The following is a 19,192-nucleotide window of genomic DNA, read 5'->3' on the forward strand; positions in this document are numbered from 1 at the left end:
AAAAAAAAAAAAAAAAAAAAAAGAAAAAAAAGCACATGAGAGATATCTCTGACTACCTACTTGAGAAACAATTGAGAACTGGACCAGTAAGATCAGACTCCTTCCACATGTTTCAAGTATACATTGATTGGAAATGTCAAAGAATCAAAATCTCGTTAACAGGAATTTGTCCTGCATTGATCTGACCCTCCTTCCAGTCAGCAAAAGTGTTGGGTTGTGTTTCTGCAATGGAGAAATACCATAAATGGATGGTTAAGCAAAAGAGAAAAAATATATTAAGCAGGAAGATAAGACACGTTTTTAGCCTCAGACAATGCAACTGATCTATGATTATTTCATTATTGAAAGTTTAATTATCCAAACAGGTTGTGGGGTTGTTTGGGGTTTTTTATAAGCTAAGAAGATGATTTATTAATCCTGTTACATTGTTCCCATCACAAACTGAAGAGCTATTGAGCCTGAGTCTACTCCCACTCAGACCTGGTAAAAAACTGAGGTGAAGATGAAGAGAAACAGGCTTTCAAATTCCACCAGTCACATACTTGCCTCCAGTGGGAACACTATACATGGTAGCTCACCAACAGGTGAGGAGTTTAGGAGGCTGCAAAGCCCAGAGGCAGTCTTTAAACACTTCAAAAATAAAGAGCAGCTTATGCAAATCTACATAGCTCCCAATATCACCTCATGCCAATGGGAAATGTCACTAACTTTTTCTAAAAAGTAATGTATATTGAATAGCCAAACAAAATTGCAGACTGCAGTTAAAAGGAAAGTTTCTATTTCCCAAAACAGATGATTTAAATAATTTGCTGATATGAAAAAGAAGTAAAGCATAGAATTTCTTGACAGTCAGTTTAGGCACAGCCTGGTAATAGATATTGCCACAAGTATCATGCCCTCCTTTGTCTAAGGAAGCAAATCTTTGTTGTTTTCTCCTGATCTCTACCACAGGCATCCCCAGCTGATGGGCTCAAGCCTCTCCAAAGAGCCCCTTTTCTTTTCTATTGAAAGGAAGCATCTGTACTGAAATTTGCTCCCCTGAAATATTGTCTCTGTCATGACTTCCCTGCGTGTCTCTAGGTGCTGCCTTTTTCCTGCTGCAACATCTCCCCACCCCTTCCTTTTTAGCACACACACTTCTCAACCTAGACCATCTCTCAAAATTCCACACAGCCACATTTCCTGCTACTCATTTCTTATTCATTCCTCTGCTCCACCATCTTTTCTTCCAGGTTATTTTCTCCATCTTGTAAAGCTATCTGTTTTACATCTTTCAGCAGACAGTGTGTGTGCCTGATCTGAAGTTATTCAGTTATTTTACTAGAATACCACCCAGATACTACCCCAAGCCCCCTGACTCTCATGAGCTGCAATTGCTGGAGCCAAAATCATCATTCACTTTGTTGGATGTGTCCATTTTTAAAATACTTCCACTAAAATTTTGTTGCTCTTGTTTCTAATGTGGCTCCTGCATCTGCATTGGGAGACTATTATAACCTTCCATTTCCTAATTTTTCTCCTCCTCCCATCTTGAATAATTATTTCCTGCTTGATGCTCATACCTTTAAGATACTTGTCTGATTATATCAAAGACCCATCATTGTCACTTAGCTAACTCGTATGTCAGATTCTTCTTCCTTCCTGGTGTGAACTGTATTCCCAAGTGAGTTTATTTCTGAGATGGTCACTGTCTAGGAATGAATGCCACAGAAAGACTTTAATTGGGGGTTATAATAGTGCAATCACTAAAAAACATCTATGGCCACCCCTAGCAGTTAAAAATTATACAAGTCAAAAGGTTAATTTTCAGTCTTCAGAGCAAACCTGGTGTCTAGTTAACTCAGGCAGCCCGAATTCATGACCCACAGAGAGAGAAATATTTCCACACTCTCAACCTGCTGCTCTCTAGAATTTCTGCTAATGTTTGTTGCCAAGCACTGACTGACTGCTGCTCTGCTGTTTCCTTGTTTGTCAGTGCCTCCTAAGTCAGGAAGCTTATAAAACATTTAAATGCATGTTAGTGTGTCAAAAGTTTTACAGCATAAATAAGTACACACAGAGTCAGAAGTCAAAGCCCATCCCTCATCCTTATAAACAGCTGTGGAGTCCCACTTTGCAGAAGATGCTACAATGACACAACCTGGAGTCCAACCACTTGCTCCATAACTTGATGGATTTGTCATTGACATTTGCCACCAACACTTATGCAATCACAGACAAGACCAAAAGACTTGTTGCAAATTAATTTCCTAGTAATAAACAAAAGATAATAGGACTTCCTTCTTTCACAAGGGTTTAGAGAGTGTAACTACCTTGATGACTACAAGGTGCTCAAAAACTATGGCAGTGGGCCAATATAAAACCTGAAAATAGTGATACCATAAGGGATATTAATTTTGCAAATGTGATCTTTTGTCATCAATCCTTCTTAAGCTAGAAAAGGCAGATCAGGATTTTTCAATTTACAAGCTTGAAAATTGCAGATTGGAAAGAATTCACTTCTGCCCTCTACTGTGAGACAACCAAGTATGAGTGACAAGAAAACATGTTCCAATTTTATTTTCCTTTGAAAGCCACATGCAAAAACTCCTGTTCTCTACAATTCTTACAGTGAATCACTGAAGTAGAAGACAAGCTCTCAATAGTGATATGAAGATGATGAGTAGACACGCATTGCCATCAAACACATTCTTCAAATATGGCATTTTGTAACAAAGCAATTGTTTAGTGATTTTCCAAGTTAATGAGCCAAAACAGAATAATTAATGTCAATGGTAGATGATGAACCCTTAGAGGTAGTAGGAAACTAGTTGCCATTAGCACACACTATTGCATCTAATGATTTTGATTTTAAAAAGCTCCTGTAAAGAAACCGCATGACCACAAGTAATTACTTGCATTTTCTACATAGCAAGAAACAATCAGTGACAAGACCTTTTTTTCAGTGTATTTGATTTCTGACAGAACTAATGTTGTGGAATTGATGTTCAGTTCCATATACTTCTTTCTTTGATTTTCAAACTCACAAGCATTACTGCTTTTCAGGTTATGATTGAATACAGCTGGGTCTGACAGTGCAGGTTTAAATACTGTGGAAATATCAAATAGTCCTCCAACAATATTTTAACAACTAGGATCCTACAGAACAATGCATATTTGCTCATAAACAATGGAAAATATTGTCTTGCCGTGGACTCTACCCTAATTAGTGTGATCTAAACTTAGGCATAAATCACACTTTAGTGTATAAACTGACCTGTACTCAAAAGACAAACTTTAAAACCATCAAAGCTAAAATTCACTGTGGAGCTACAAGGCCCACATGCTCTCCCCACCCATCCCTACTCCATTGTTTATCTCACATTAAATCTTCCAAAACTAGTTCCTTTCTCAGTATTCCTACAAAGTGTTCAAGGTAGATCTTGTTATGCGCTCACAGACACATTGTTCTGTGGTGAAATTCTACCTTTCTTTAGTCTGAATTGAGATAAAATGGAAACATTCTCCATGCTGCCAACTAGGTATGGAAATACCCATAGATCCTGCCTGTTTTCCTGACACAGTAAGTCATTCTTCATTACCTGACTGCACACAGCACTGTACAGAGACACCCAAGAGAGCTTCCAAAAGCCACAGGTCAGCTCAACATAGTGTCAAGTCAGGTACCATAAATACCACTATGTTCCTTCCTGTACCATTGCTGGCACAATGGGCACACATTCATTCATGGGGACCAAACCTACCAGCCGTTGTCAACATAATAAATTTTACTCAGCAGACATAGAGACTCTGGTGAAAAATACATGAAGCAACTAAAATCCAGCTTTGCTCCTGGGACATCAGAAAAAAACAGCAAAGACAGGACTTCCCAACCATTCTGGAATTCTGTGACTTTGTTCCTAAAGTACAGGGATAAGTTTCACACTTGTTCTTGGAAGGTTCAGAATATATTATATGTTTTTGCTCAGTTACAGGCATCAGGTAGAGAGTAAAAGTTCACACGCACATTAAGTGGTACATCAGGCTACATTCAATAATTCAAAGTGCTCATGTGTCTAATATGCATGTTTCTGAAAAAAAATAGCATCTGTTTGACTGTAATTAGCTGTAGGACTTTCAATAAATTGAAGATTAAGTGCAAGGGCAGAGAGAACAAATCTTCTGTAGGTCATTAGCAAGATCAAGCACAAAACTGTCAGCATTTATGCACTCAAGGTGTACAGGGGGAAATAACAGACTTTAGCAAATGGCAGCATTATCATTACTAAGGTCACTTCTTAAAAAGGACATCCTCACACAAACCCAGGACATTTCCCAGATAAATGCTACCCAGACCAGGTTAGGACAGTTGTATCAAGACAGATGTTCACTACTCCTCCACCTCCTTTCCACTCTTCACACCCAGGTTACAGGACAGGATGAGCAGGTCTCCCTACCTTTGCTGCAGAAAACTCCTAGGAAAGCCCAACTGGTACAAGACAGCAAATTTCAGCTTGCACCCCAAGATGTCCCAAGGCCACACAGACTGGACACAATGCTCATGTTTTGCATCCTTCCCTCAGCCATGCTACATGGAACCCAACAGAAGCTCTCACAAGTCTACAGAGGACACAGCCTGAATTCACACAGTGCCAGAACTTGGATCCTCAACAAGGGCACAGTACCAATGTGCCAAGCAAAGGCAGCAGAGCAGGGCTGTGATGGCCGCAGGGATCACCAGAGGCAGGTCAGCAGGGCAAGCCAACAAATCAAGTCAGCAAGACAAGGTCAGGACCAGCAAGGCACCTGACAGGGCACAGGAATACCTACAGCACTGCTCAGACCAGAGCCAAAGGCAAGGTGTTTGAGCTGACAGACACATCCTGATCCCTTTCATCTGATTCAATCTTTGTGGACACATTGATCCCCCTAGCTTTGCATCCTGCAAATATCTTGACACACCCACACTCAAAGCATTCTCATTTGAGATTCTTAACCTTTCCAAAGAACAAATACCCTCCTGATATATTCATGTTGCATTCAACTCATTAATCTCCCTACTTGCCAAGGGCACTCAGAATTGAGCAATAGCACCAAAACCATCCATCCTTTTGTCATGAACAACCCCCTGGGATCAGCATAAACACCCACTCACAGCAAGAGGCCAAACCAGTGTTCACAGAAAACAGACCTGTGTGCTCCCAACACACCTACTTCTAACCTTTTTTGCAGAAATACAACAGGGAAATTAGCAGAAGAGATGCCCTTTGTATATTTCTATTCATTTTGGGGGAAACTGGCCGGTTGTTCTGTCTCCATTCATCTCTTCCCGCTCTTTTAAGTCTATAGAGGGAGATAATCTTTTTTCAGTGGGAACTGTAGCAGCATCTTATTTTTATGCTATCGATCATTGCAATGTCTGTGTGGAACACCTAATGTAACATAATTCAGTCTTGGAAAATATGAGGACTGTCAATCAATGGAGTCTCTGAAAGTTTTGATAGGAGCTTTGCCCCACAAAAGTAAGAAGAAAACAGTAAAAAAGGAGAAGCAAGGAGGAAATTTAAGCATTTTCAAATATGTGTCCTAGCTGCTTCCTAAAGACCTTGCAAAAGGCCAGGAGAAGGGAAGCAGTAAATGACAGGCAGAAGTAACCTTGCAAACAACGATGGCTCTTTCTGCAGCTAATTTCAATAGCAGACATGGCACTGGTCTGGGATTCAAGTGGCAGAAGTCTTTCCAAAACTACAGATCTCCCTGATGTTCTCAATCAAGTCCCTTTATCTCAATTCTTCTTCCCATCCTTGCCTGTTCTTTCCTTTCAAAATGAAAGCAACAAAAAAGCTTTGAGAGCAAAGACTTGTTCACTACTCTTCATGTAACTTCAACTGAATAGCTTCAACATGTTACCACAACATATTTACTCAAAACATATGATAGTGGAGAAAATTAAAACTGAAGCTATTGTGACCACTAGAAGATCTGTTCAGTTAAAACAGGAATTCCAGTATTCCTCATCTACCACTGTCTCCATGAAGAGCTCGAGAGAAGGGCAGCCTGCCAAAAGGCAGGCACCTCTCCTCTTCCGTGACAAAATCAATTTCTCACATCCCATGTGAGGTGTCATCTCTATAACACTTGGGGAAGCTCTCCTGGCAGGAAGATGCTATACAGGCAGAGTTGCTGCTAAGGCAAAATTGAGAGCAGTGTCTACACTACTGTCACTGCTGTGGTGACACCTAAGGCACTTCTGCTTGTAGGTACACATCCAGCCTAGGAAAGTAGCCCCAGTATCATGGAAAACTGATGTGACTTTAGTTTAAGACTGGCTTCTATGCATTTTTTGTCAATAAATGAAAAAAAAAAAATAGACTGTAAAAGCAAATAGGTATTTAGGGCTTGTTTGAGGAATTTTTAAAAATTCTTTTCTTCTACATCCTAGGTTCAAGAATAGCCTAAGAAATGTTCTTTAAAATTGTTTCAAGACTGATTAAAGCTGACAAGAAACTTCAGGTAGAGGAAATAATCCTAAACTCAGAAGTTAGTCAAAGGCTGTGTACATTGTATTTGAAATCAATAATCCTGCAAAATTTGCAGCCTGAGCTCCCTCCTCTTCTCTCACAGCAACAAAATCACATTTGGGAGAATACTGTCAAGATCTATCCAGCATAACCAATAATAGCAGAACCCTGAGACAACTCCAGCTTTTGCAGATGCTTACAAACAGAGAACATACCATAATAAGCACTGACACCAAGCAGCCACCAGTGCTGGTGGAGTTGGCTGTCCTACTGAAGGCCAAGTTCACTCCAAGAACAGCTCATGTACCCAAACCACACCTACAGAGCTGCTTTCTTGCTCTCTTGGAAATTTGCTATCTTCTCCACCACTTCTGACCAAAACAGGCATTTGAGAATCTCAAATCCAGCCTTAGATGATACAAGGTGAACCTTGAGCCTTCCGTGTCAAAAGATCTGTACTGCTTCAGTCAAGTGCTACATCTCTAGTTGGGTTACTTATGCTCAGTAAAGATGCAAAACTGCTGTTGCTAAGACTTGTCTGTCTCTTTGCTCCTTTCTTTGACAAATAAAATGCTTTTGGAATTATCTATTTTCATTTACATATCTATTTAACACATTTAGTGTTTGCATTCAGAAGAATACAAAAATGGAAAAGGTTCTGTGGATTTCTATGACACTATCACCTCACAATAAAAGTCTATAGAATATGAAAAGCCATATATTTTCCATTTCTTACTAGGGTACTTAGTAAAATAAGATGTTTTTAAATCTAAAATGATGCAAAAGTAACCCAAATAAACGTAAAAGAGTTTGTGGTGGTTTTACTTCTTATTTTACTAACTTGCTTCTATAGCAGTTTCTGACCAAAGCCTTCTAAGTTTTCACAAAAGCAAAAATAAAGGTGAAGGATAAGACTGTCCCATGAACTGACGTTTGCACTCACACATAGACGTATTTAATTTAATTTCCAACTTCAGAAATTAATGACAGCATCTATTAAATTCACCTCATCAGAAAAACACAGTTAAGCAGAATAAAACTAGCAGATTCTAAAATATTTTACAAGTAAACCAATTTCAAGCTGGAATGAATTCAGGATCAAAATAGCAAGTGAAGTGGCAGCACAGAGCTGGACACTAGATCAAAGGCTTCTCTGCCTCCAGACCCATTTGAGATATATTTGCATTGCTACCAGCCAGACAACCATTTACTTGTCATTATTGTCACCAGGTCATAAAAGAAATTATTATCTTAACTGTAATACATATTATTTAGTAGGAGTCCTTGTGTGATTCTCTCACAATAATTCATGCTTAAATTTATGGGAGGCATAAAATTCCTGTGGCAGAGTGCCTGTAAGGGAACTAATGTATCTTGTATGACAGTTATTGACAGCAAAAAGGACTCTTAACTTGCAATACTTCCTTGTTAATTGCTACCTTTGGTCTCAAAGAAGACACATTAAATAAATGTTTTTCAGTAATTTCCCGTTGTTTGAAATCTACAGTGAAGTTGACAGTGATGTCATTTGGACTTCATCATCAGCTTTCTATAACAGATTCCTTTAATCTGCACTGGGTAGATTAGAATAGACTTTAGAAAAGATCACTTACGAAGTAGCATCTCCAAGCTTCCAGAATCATTCAAAAATCAAATTTCTGCAGGTGCTCACTGTGGATTGAAGGTGGCTTCTTCTCTACATCTACATACAGGAACATGAAGGTAGAGCAGGAATAAACAATTTGACAATAAGAACATTGCCTTCACGAAGGAACCCGTAAGAACAAACAAATACGAAACCATTGCTGTGACTCATTATAGTGTCAGTCTAAGGGCGAAAGGAGAGAGTAATGTTTTTCTCTACTAGATTTGTGCAAGTCTTTTTACTCACAAATGCCAACTTCTATAAATGGAGATCCTGAATGATATGTTACAGAGACTACCGGAATCTTCTGCCCACATGCAGGTATATATTCAGTGGTGCTCCCTAGAGCCAGGGAAGACACACTAGATATGGTTAAGCACTGCGTTGACTTGGCTGGTTTTTGGTAGTGGGGAGGGCCACAGAAGTGGTTTCTGTGAGGAGCTGCTGGAAGCTTCCACCACGTCTGACAGAGCCGATCTCTGCTGGCTCTGAAGATGGACATGCTGCTGGCCCAGTTAGAGAGGTTGGTAACACCTCTGTGATGACACATTTAAGAGGAAAATCAAAAGAGCACACGGCAGTTTTTGTCCGGGCTGGCGAGGTGCCCCCGCCGGGGCCATCCCGGCCCAGCCCCGGCGATGTGCCGCCGCAGCCGCCGCCATCTCGGTGCGGCCTGCAGCGAGCCCTGCCTGCACGGCCGCCCCAGGCAGCCCCGCTGCAGGCACAAGGGCCGGGGCAGCAGCGGCTTCTCCTTCCCGGTGCCCTGCCCCGAGAGAGGCCTTAAACAGCGCCAGCGCCGCGGCCGCCACCGCCCACACCACGGCAGCGGGGCCACCTGGGCAGCAGGGAAAACATGGCCGGTGACTGCCCGACACCCAACCTAAACGAGATCAACCTCTCGGTGCTGCGGGGTCCTGTAGGAATCTTGGAACTGGTGGAACTGTCTCCTGTGGGAGGGACCCCACGGCACAGCAGAGGAAAGACTCCTCTCCCTGAGCAAACAGGAGGTCTCAGGTGATGAACTGACCAAAACCCCCATGCCCCATCTCCCTGCACTGTTGGTAGGAAAGAGGATGGGGCTGATGGGAAAAAAGGTGTTTTAAAGGCTTATTTTATTTCTCATTATCCTCTTCTGACTCTATTAATAATAAATCTACTTTATCTCTTTAAATTTGAACCTGTTTTGCCCTTAGAGTGTTTTCTCCCAGTCCTCATCTCAACTCATGAGCCCTTTGTTAATATTTTTCCATCTCCTCTGCCCCACTGAGAGTGGGAGGGTGAGCGAATGGCTTTTGTGGGTACCTGGCATTTGGCCATTGTCAAAACATGACAAGCACGTACAAAAATCTTTGCAGGATCAAGGAAACTGTTTAGTCTGTCTCAGTAAGTGCAACTTAATGTTTCCCAAATGTACATATAACATTTCCCTTAACATCTTGAGGAAGAATTAAGAGAAAACAGGAAAATAGGCAGAAACCAAGTGAAGAACAATGTCTGGAAGCTGCAGACGCAACCTGAGTTTAGCATATCCACTTTGATATCTATAGTCACAACTTCCATTTCTGCAAAAGTTGAGGAACATGGTGTTCAGGCATGGGCCTCAGGAATACAGTGAAACTTGGAGCAAGATTTGGGCAAGATGAATGTGCAACTAGGGAGAAGAGGCCTGACTCCCTCTAGGAGAGAATGGCAGGAAAGGCATTTATCCAGAGAAATGATGTGCAGCAAAGGCTGCAGTTTCAGTCCTGGAAAATGGTGATACCCATCCATCCAAGTATATCCACCTCTTTTTTTGTGTGTGTGTGTGCCAACATTTTATGCAAAAGTCAGTTGGTGCTGACTTGAACCAGGAATTCCACAGACCTACTGAAGCCTCAAAGGCAGTGATAAAACTCAGCACCCTACAGGTGCTGGAAAGCTGAGCACAGAGCTGACAGCAAAGGGTGCTCAGAGTGGCCCCAAGGCCTTCTTTATGAACTCAGTGTTTGGCAACAAGATCTAAAAAAGAAACAAACCACCCCAGCCAGCAACTATTTGGCCAATAGTTGCTTTATACCAATTGATATAAAGTAGTTCTTTGAGAGCCATGAGTTTCCCAAGGAAGAGAACTCCCTTGTGCTGCAATCACTCCTCTGCATAGGTACAGAGATGCCATTGAAAGATGTGGTGAGAGCAACAGCCCCAACTGACAAAGTTACAGCAGGAAAAACTGAAGACTAAAAAAACTCAAGCTTTAAAAGTGGATGTGGGCTCTAGACCTTTCTTCACCTACTTTAACAGAAAAGAAAAATTAAAGTGTGAAATAGAGATACTACACATAGGCTCAGATCCCATTCTGGACAAGGACTTATAGCCTTGTTCCCCCCAGGCAGCTCCTTGAGGACGGGTGTGTTCTTCCCCTTGCTGTGGGGCCAAAGGCTTCCAATACCTCAGGGGGGGGAGCAGGCAGATGACATCTCACATGGGAAGTTTTAAAACTGGTGACAAAAAATAAAGAAGATGACCTAATAAAGCTTCACCCTCTGAGCTGGGTCTCACAGGGACTGAGGCAGATGTTAGAGACCACACAGTGTATCTGAGAAAGGACAAATGTAAAATAAGATAATCTGGCATTTCTGCTGAAGATCAGAAAAGTACCCTGTTCCAAGCACAGAAAGAGCTCTTACATTTTTAGGAAACATACCATTAGATCACTATAATATACATTATTATGCACTGCCTGTTATGAAAGGGCAAAGAATATGTGATTTGGCATAAAACTGGGACAGTGGAGAGAGACAAACCTTGAACTTGCACAAACCCCATCACTCTCATTTAAACCAGCAAAGCACTTAGAAGCAACAAAGTCACTGTGAATTGATGCTGAACCCACACACCTGTGGCACTTCTCAAATGGCTGCAACTTCAGAGAAGCTAGATTTATTGTACTATAAACCATACAGAACTAAAAGCTTATATAATGCATTGATATCCAAGGTTTGCAGTTAACCATTCAACATTTGCAGGCTTTGGATTAACCTGTAACTAAACTGAAAGGAGTAATATCCCCAGGTCCCCTTCTGCTCATATACTGGTAGCCACATGTTATTCACACCTGTCCTTTCAGGACAGTCACAGCTGAGACACGTTTTCCTATCTTTGCATGATCTGCACCATGTATCAGAACTCTTCCCTTTCTTTAACTCACAAATGTTCTACAAACAGATCCTGGCTTTCAAGAGCTCCCTCATTACAGATGCAACTCTGATACCCTTTTGTACAAATTAAAAGAAAAAAACTTTTCAAAAGGATGAAGTCACTCCTAGTGGGAATACCTCAGAAATCTACACAAGCGTCCATGCTGCTTTTGTCTTCTGTGTTTTGTTCTTGTGAATAAGAATTAGCTGAACCAGATGTTCATAAGTGATTAAAATGTTAGGCAAGAGCACCAAATCAAATCAGCAGGTTTACAGGAATATTTGCAATACTTTATTGCTATATTCACTCAACTCCAATCTGATCTTCTTTGGCTCTACTTCCTTCTTCCACTAGCTACTTCTTCTCTTGATAGCTTTTAACAGATTTGTTGAAATTTCACTCCTGCTGCAAGTCTCTGTTAAATCTAGTTCTGTGTTAACTGCATATTGAACATTTTCAAAGAAAATTCCTTTACACTTTAATCTTAATGTGTGTCTTAAGCACCCTTTACCTTCTGTAGCCAAATACTAGTTCTGTCACCCAGTTTTCATTCTTTTCCCCTGCTATATATTTTCAAACAAAACTGTCTTCAGAAATGGGGGCTACAACATGGTGAAAAATATTAGCCAATGTGGAAACACAATACTTTAATCTCTGTATGAATCATCCAACAGAAGAAAACAAGGACACTAATTAGGATTTTTGTGATGTGAAGCAGGGTGAATGTTCTGCAGGTTACATCTAATGAGGATACAATTTCTCAATAGGCCCATCCTTTCCTGAGCACCTGGGTAATGTCAGTCAGGTGCTCAGCTGAGGGGATTGTGTGAACTTTACAACATAAATCAATGAAACAACACAGGATAGTGACTATGTAATGCTGCACTGCAGTATAGGCAGTGCCACCAAATTCACTGGTTTATTTTTGTGTGATAAATGGCTCTTGCTTCTGTCCCTGAGGAAAAATGACTCACTGGCTTCTTAGCTTCCTGCAGAGAAGTTTGCATTCTGCTCTGCTTCACACCCTTTGCTACTACGTTGTTTTATTTAGGCTTTAGCTGTTGTCCAATATAAGCCTTCGGGAATAACATAAAACAGCAGGTTTTTTGTTATCCTTGAGCTATTTACGTCCTAAATCAAGGTAGGGTTTGTTTGTTTCTAAGTAAACCACCACAGCCCAGTATCTCCTCCAAGTCACAGCAGAAGGAAAAGCAAAGCCATAGTAATACTTGTGCAACTCTAGTGGCTTTTAGGGCACCAGATATGATGCAACATTTTGGGGAGAGACTTATACAAGGGAGTGACAGAGAAAGAGAAAAATGGCTTGAAACAAGGTTGGCAGCCTGGTGATTTTTATATCAGCATTTTCTACAATAGCAGACTCCAAAGAAGAGTGTAAGAATGGGAAGACACAGGAAGGAGTGAGGAGAAAAAACTCAAAATATTTTATTCCTAACACACTCCCCCAGTCATTGATGGAGTGTTTTTAAGCAGAATCCTCCTGACAGCTTGTAGTTTAACCCCACCTGGTAACTCAGCCCCACACAGACACTCCCTCCCCTCCCAGCAGGATCAGGGAGAGAAAAAGAAGAGTAAACATAAGAAAGCTTGTTGAGATAAAGACAGTTTAAGAAGTAAGAGATGAACAGACAAGCAAAGCAGAAAAAAGAATTCATTCCCCACTTCCCCAGGGCAGGCAGGTGTTCTGCATCCCCAGGACAGCAGGAATAACGGTGACTTGGGGAGACAAACACCATCACTCCGAATGCCCCCCCTTCCTCCTTCTCCCCCAGTTTCCTGTGCTGAGGATGAGGCCCGATGGTCTGGGATATCCTCGGCTCAGTTGGGGTCAGCTGTCCTGGCTGGGTCCCCTCCCAGCTCCTTGTGCACCCCCAGCCTCTCGCTGCTGGGGTGGGCTGAGGAGCAGAAAAGGCCTCGGCTCAGGGTTAACCCTGCTCAGCAGTGACAAAAACATCTCTCAGTTATCAGCAGTTTCCAGCATAAATCCAAACTTCAGCCCCACACCAGCTACTGAGAAGAAAATTAACTTTTATTAGCACACAGCCTATTTCCAATAAGAGTGACCACAGGAGTAGCTCTTGGATGTTTGCAAGGTGCTCTAGCTCAAATGACTTAACATGTCAAGGTCTCCTGAGTATTGTTTATTTTTTAAAGACAATTTTCTAAAGGTTTTATTTGCAGCTTAAGGTTAAGAAACACTGAAAACTAATGATTTGCAACCAAAATGAAATACATGTCTCCTATTGATTTTGTTTTATTTACTTGGAAACAATATTGATTCCCAAGAGATACATCTAAACACGAAGGCTGAGGCCCAAAGAATTTCCATACCATTGATTAATAGATGCTATCTGTCACTTTCACTTTTAATGAGACGTTTTCTCTTCTATGAGATACTGTAGTCTATCGAAAGGTCAAATGTGCATTCTGTACAAGAGAGAAACAACTCACAAATAGCCACAACTCCAGAACAGCTGATTGCTTTGCTTCTTTAATTAAATCAGGAATAATTGTTTTCCTTTCTATACCCAAAAGTTTTTTTTGTTAATATGCTTTGTTCTTTTGATATTCAGTTCTGTTAACATTTAACCTATGCTTTGGTTGGAATTAGTTTAAAACTAAGACTTCTTTTGCCCTGTGGGTTTTATAGTACACAATAAAAGCCCGATTCATTACCAGGTCAGTGCATTACTAATAATAAAAAACCTCATTAAAGAAATCCCCATTACTTTTTGAGGCATCTTTCCTTTGGGCCAAATGCCATTATCTGTGCAATGCTCTTAAATAAAACAAGCAAAACCAAAAGTGTCAGTCGATACACAGACATTCAGAAAGGAAGATGATTTGCAACGATATCCACCAGCCCATTGGGAAACACATATCACTAGGAATTCAGTAGGTGATACAAGTGCTTATTATGTATTCAGCTTGGTAAATTATGAGAAAATTTCATCCAGGCCTCAGAGAGAACAGCTTTGAATAAATCCTTACAGATTACCAATACTTCCAGTAGTACTTGGCTGCACGAAGACAGAATGTACAAGTTATAACAGGAAGGCTGAAAAATAGGGAATTTTCATCCACAGAAGTTCAGGGTGACTGGGTAGCAGGGCCCAGACATTATCAGCTGGATGCAAACTCACAGACAGGAGCAGCAGAGCTTTATAACTACTGAAAGGAGAACCAGGCTGAAATAATTCAGATTGGGATGGTCCTTAGGAGGGCTCTACCCCAAAGACCTGCTGCCTCTTGCCCTTCAAGGAGGGCCTCCAAGGTCCTGTTTCAAACTCCTCTGAGCCATCCCTTGGGGTGGCTGATTTTAGATTCTCCCCACCCCCTTGGGTGCCAACATCCCTCAGCAGACGCTCTACCGTGTGTCCAACAGTTGTTCCTGGAGCAGCCCAACAAAAAGAAGTGACCTCAGTAAACATCAGCTCTGCTACACAGCAGGGGACTTGACATCTGCCTAACATTTATGCATGCATAAATGCCCCAATTTATGAGGAGGGAAATTTGATGCTCTGCATCAAATGGGAGATGAGCAAATCCTGACTGGAAACTGGCAAACTAATGACCAGCATTAACCAATTCAAGGGATTCTCCCACACCCCAACAATGATTAAGAGAAGCTGGTTTTATTTAAAAATATTTCAGTCTAAAATACACATATTTTTTTCATAATAAGCAATTTCAATATTTTATGAAAACATTCAACATCTAAAGTTACTGGACTTCTGAAGCAAAGTAACAAATTAAATGTTATCATGTCATAAATCAGTCCTGAGAGAATAAGTATATGTTTTCTAAATAGTATATCAGGTCAACTATCAGCAAAAAAATAAAAAGCGTGATAGTGACATGAACAATTGTATCTTGGCTGGAAAGACAAAGAATACAAGGCATCTCTTTAATTGTATCTTGGCAGTTCCATTCACACTGATATAATCAGGTTGCATCAGCAATTGGATCACGATCTCCCTTTAGAGGTTTATGATCAAAAAAGGCTTTCTAGCACTAATACATGATATTTGAGGTGCACATTACCAGCCTTCCTGTTTGTGCAGTGAGAAGAATCACTGATCATTCAAAATCCCAGGCTCCCCTTGCTATTACATGCTATTACATGCTATTACAGCAGTTCTTTTACAGCACTACAAATGCAGGGAAGAGCTGGAAAGAGAAAATCATTGACTGGGCAGCAGCAGCCAATCCACCTGCAAAGCCCAGCTCACTCCCACAGGCACAAGGAAGGAGGGCTCCACCACATCAGCCGAGCCCCGGTTTAGAGCCCTGGTCTCAGCTGTTTGTAGGTGAGCATTTTACTAACAGGAGCCCAAAAAAAATCCAATTACTCTCAAACTCTTAGGATGGGAATCATTACATACTTTTATAATGGTTATTATGGGTTTAGGGTAACTGTTAATCTAAATAAGGTACCACAGATCAAAACAAATGGGTTTCCAGGCATGGTGTTGAAAATAAATACTTTAATTAAATTCTCCTTGAAAGCAGTTTACCTTTAAAAGCTCATTCTTAAAGTTCTCCCTTAATTCATGCACCTGCCACATATCCCATGGTTTCTGCTGCCAACTCCTGTAATGTCACGGGCTAGATCCACTAGAATACAGGGCAAGTTACAAGGTACTCACAAAAGTTAACTGGACAAATCCCTGCTACCAAACAAAAACAAAATCCCTCTTACGTACAGACACACCAGAAAACTTGTCTTTAAAGAACAAAATGTTAATGACAAAATGCTATTATCAGACAGATTAAGCAATTGATATCAACCAACTAAAAATCATCATGTGCTATTAGAAAGGTAATTAAAGCTCAAGTTCCATCTCTGTATTGCAGAAATATACAGTGAAGGGAACCACCTGGAACCTGGGAATGACAGGAAATATTCCAGGCATACTTATCTGGAAGAAAAACTGAATAAACAGCTTATCTTACAAAGAAATTAGATGTTCTTACAGAGTCTTTCAAGACACAAATGCTCAAAATGTATCCTCTAAAATCACATACTCTAGGAGCAAAAATTTATAGAAAACTTGTTTCAGAGCAGTTTTAGATAAAGGGTACTTAGCACTGCTGAAAAAACACCAATGGCATGAACTTTAATTTTCTCACAAATCCAAAAACTCATGCAAAACTTATAAGCCATTTAAATTGCTGTTTTGTGGAATTGTTTCCATGGATTAATTCAGATTTATACAGGACACAGGCTGGTTAAGCAAGCTTAACACACAGACATTTCAGCATTCGTATTCTGTCAAGTACACAGAGGTCTTTAGAAGATTTTTCTTTCTCACTTAAAAAGAGACAAGAGGGGGCTTTGAGATATTTTTCTATTCAGATCATTAGGTTTGTCCCAGTTGGCAGGGCTTTTCTTATATCCAGAGGTCATCAGGATGCTAGGATACCTGAAGAGAGACACAAATGCATATGTGACCCTAATTCCAGAGTGTTAAGTGGAGTGCTTAAGATGTTATCAACCTGCATTTTGCTTCAGTTTCTATGGGTAACCAGGCAGCTTCTCCAAAAGAATCAGATTAGGTATGCATACATGTTGTAGTTCTGCTACCTACCACACAGCTTGTATTTTGGCAAAAATTAGAAATACAGAAAAGACAAATATTAGATATCTACAAGGGGGATTATGAAACGGTCCCTAGCCCTAATGTTACCTGGCACTCAGCCATTAACTGCTGAGGGACAGCCCACTGTCCTACCAACCTTGCCTTTTTGCAGTGACAGTAAGAAGTTTCAGCCATTTAAAACTTCAGCAGAATGAAGAAAGGAGAACAGTTTCCAGTTACCTTCCCTGTAGTATGGGTGATATTGCCAAAAAGAAGGAAAAATGAATGCTGAAAAGACAGGTTAATTACCCTTTTAAAAGGGTGAGATATTTATGGCAGTCTTTATCCTCATGTCTGGAAAAATACATCTGCCATCAGATGGAACAAATGGCTTCCATTTGCTTAAGGGATATTGGTTGAAGTTAGACCTCTCCCCATATTATTTACTCTGTGTATGACTGTGAATCTCAGAGTTTCCAAAGGAAAACCTTGTGCTTGTTTATGCTTTTGCTCTTCTGTGGAAGCTGGTCATTAACAAAACACACACAGACATTTAATGTGATGCTTATCTCAGAAGGGTTTGCCAAGTGTCTTATATTTGCTTATATCAGGTTGGTTTGTTGGGGTTTTTTAGAGTGTGATCATAGCAAACTAAACTTTATACATTTTACCAACATTTACACCGTATTTCTCTTAGCTTTCAATGTGCAAAGCCAAATTGCTCTGTTTTAAATATTCAGGAAAACACACAGAACAGCTACTGGACTGATGCCAAGAATGTTTCAATGCTTTTAATTTATATTGTGATTCAGTTAGGAATTTCTAAAAAACAGGGGAGCAAGGATAGACAGTACTGGAGATCAGGGTTACACCCAACCATGGGCACAAAGTGGGGATAGAGAGATGAGGAAAGGAAGACGTGGCCAGGGCTGTCCCAGTAACGCCCTTTACCAGAGTCATCCTCCTCTGGAGAATGCCACAGGAGAGACCAGCTATTGCAGCCTAGGGACAGCTGTTAACAACCCTCAGAAAATGAGATACAAAGAGAGCAAAGGTAAGGCCTTCATCTTCTAATAACCTGCCTTGTTATTTTAACACTTTTTTTAACCTTTATTCCACAAAAATTGGGGGTTGTAAGCATCACCTCTATATTTGTTAGTGTACCCCAGTCCACCTTGGATCATCAAACCAAGGTACAGGAACCCATTTACAGTAACCAGCTCAGAAATTGTCCTCAGCACCCAAAGATGAGAGAGTGCACTCTGTAAGCTTCACAAATTCATCTGAGAGTTGTAAGGCTCTATCTGGAATTGTATTTAGGGGCTGGTGCCTGTGCTTGGTGCTGCAGAACCTTGCAGAGCACCATGCAGGCTGCTCTGCTCACAGAAAACCAGAGCAATGAAGTCAGATGCAGCAGGAACCACTTAACCCTGCCTAGCATGAAAACATTCAGGTCCAGCTTGCTGGGTGTGCAACAAGTGTCTGGAGAGAGAGCATTGCATAACTACCAGCTCTCCTTGCTTCCAGAAAAGGCCTCCTCTGTGAGAGTGAGTTGTGCTCTGACACTGAACTGGAGTGCAGCTCCCATCTAAAGAAATAGGCCTGTCCAAGGTTATCCATAATGCTGCTCCTCTGCTACCAGAGGAAAAACATTAAAGATGCTCTGAAAAAAAGGTGTTTGGATATAAGCTCTGCCTTGAAGTCTTCTACAGCTCCCATAGCTCTAATGCAAGCCTGAAAAAGTCAGTAGTTTCCCACTGACTTTGATGGTATCTGGGCTTGGTCTTTGATGGGAAGAAAAACACAGTAATCAGGTTTTTAAAAGACCTCCAGTAAATACAGCTATTGCTACATTAAAGGACAAGTAAACAAAATCATTACAGGTAATTCATCCCTCTCCAAGAGAGCTTCCCTTTAAGAACTACAGATCTGTGACAGAAAAAGAACATTATTATCCATTTCATTCCAGATCTTGGGAGAAGGAAATATGCCAGAAAAAGACAATTTATTTCCACAGGAAAAATGAAAGAATGACTCATCAAATGGCTGCTCTGAATAAAAAGTTCATGTTCACAGTAAAGGGGAAAAGTCCTACCCTGGGCTTAGGTGTCATATGGTGAGAAAAGACATTTACAGATATCCTTAATAAACTGATGAGATACATCAGAGAAATATGAAATCCTAGTCAAAGATTTAAGTAGAAACAGATTTGAGAAAGGAATTCATGTTGTTTAAGGACTTTTGTTTGACTTTTAAATGCTTTCACA

General features: G+C 40.7%; 1 long non-coding RNA gene across 6 annotated transcripts in view; it reads right to left on the reverse strand.

The window, feature by feature from the left end:
• The window catches only part of LOC128795359 (uncharacterized), a 329,447-nt gene that overhangs the window by 247,167 nt on the left and 63,088 nt on the right, over positions 1-19,192 (reverse strand). For 4 of the 6 annotated variants that reach the window (XR_008433504.1, XR_008433500.1, XR_008433501.1 and 1 more), the window contains one exon: positions 8,114-8,202. This is a non-coding gene — a long non-coding RNA (uncharacterized LOC128795359). Of the gene's footprint in view, positions 1-8,113; positions 8,203-8,391; positions 8,829-9,040; positions 9,218-19,192 lie in introns of those variants that run through there. The other 2 variants (XR_008433503.1, XR_008433502.1) reach the window with 2 other exon arrangements.

Source organism: Vidua chalybeata, chromosome 14, assembly GCF_026979565.1.
Source record: "Vidua chalybeata isolate OUT-0048 chromosome 14, bVidCha1 merged haplotype, whole genome shotgun sequence".
Taxonomy (NCBI): Eukaryota; Metazoa; Chordata; class Aves; order Passeriformes; family Viduidae; genus Vidua; species Vidua chalybeata.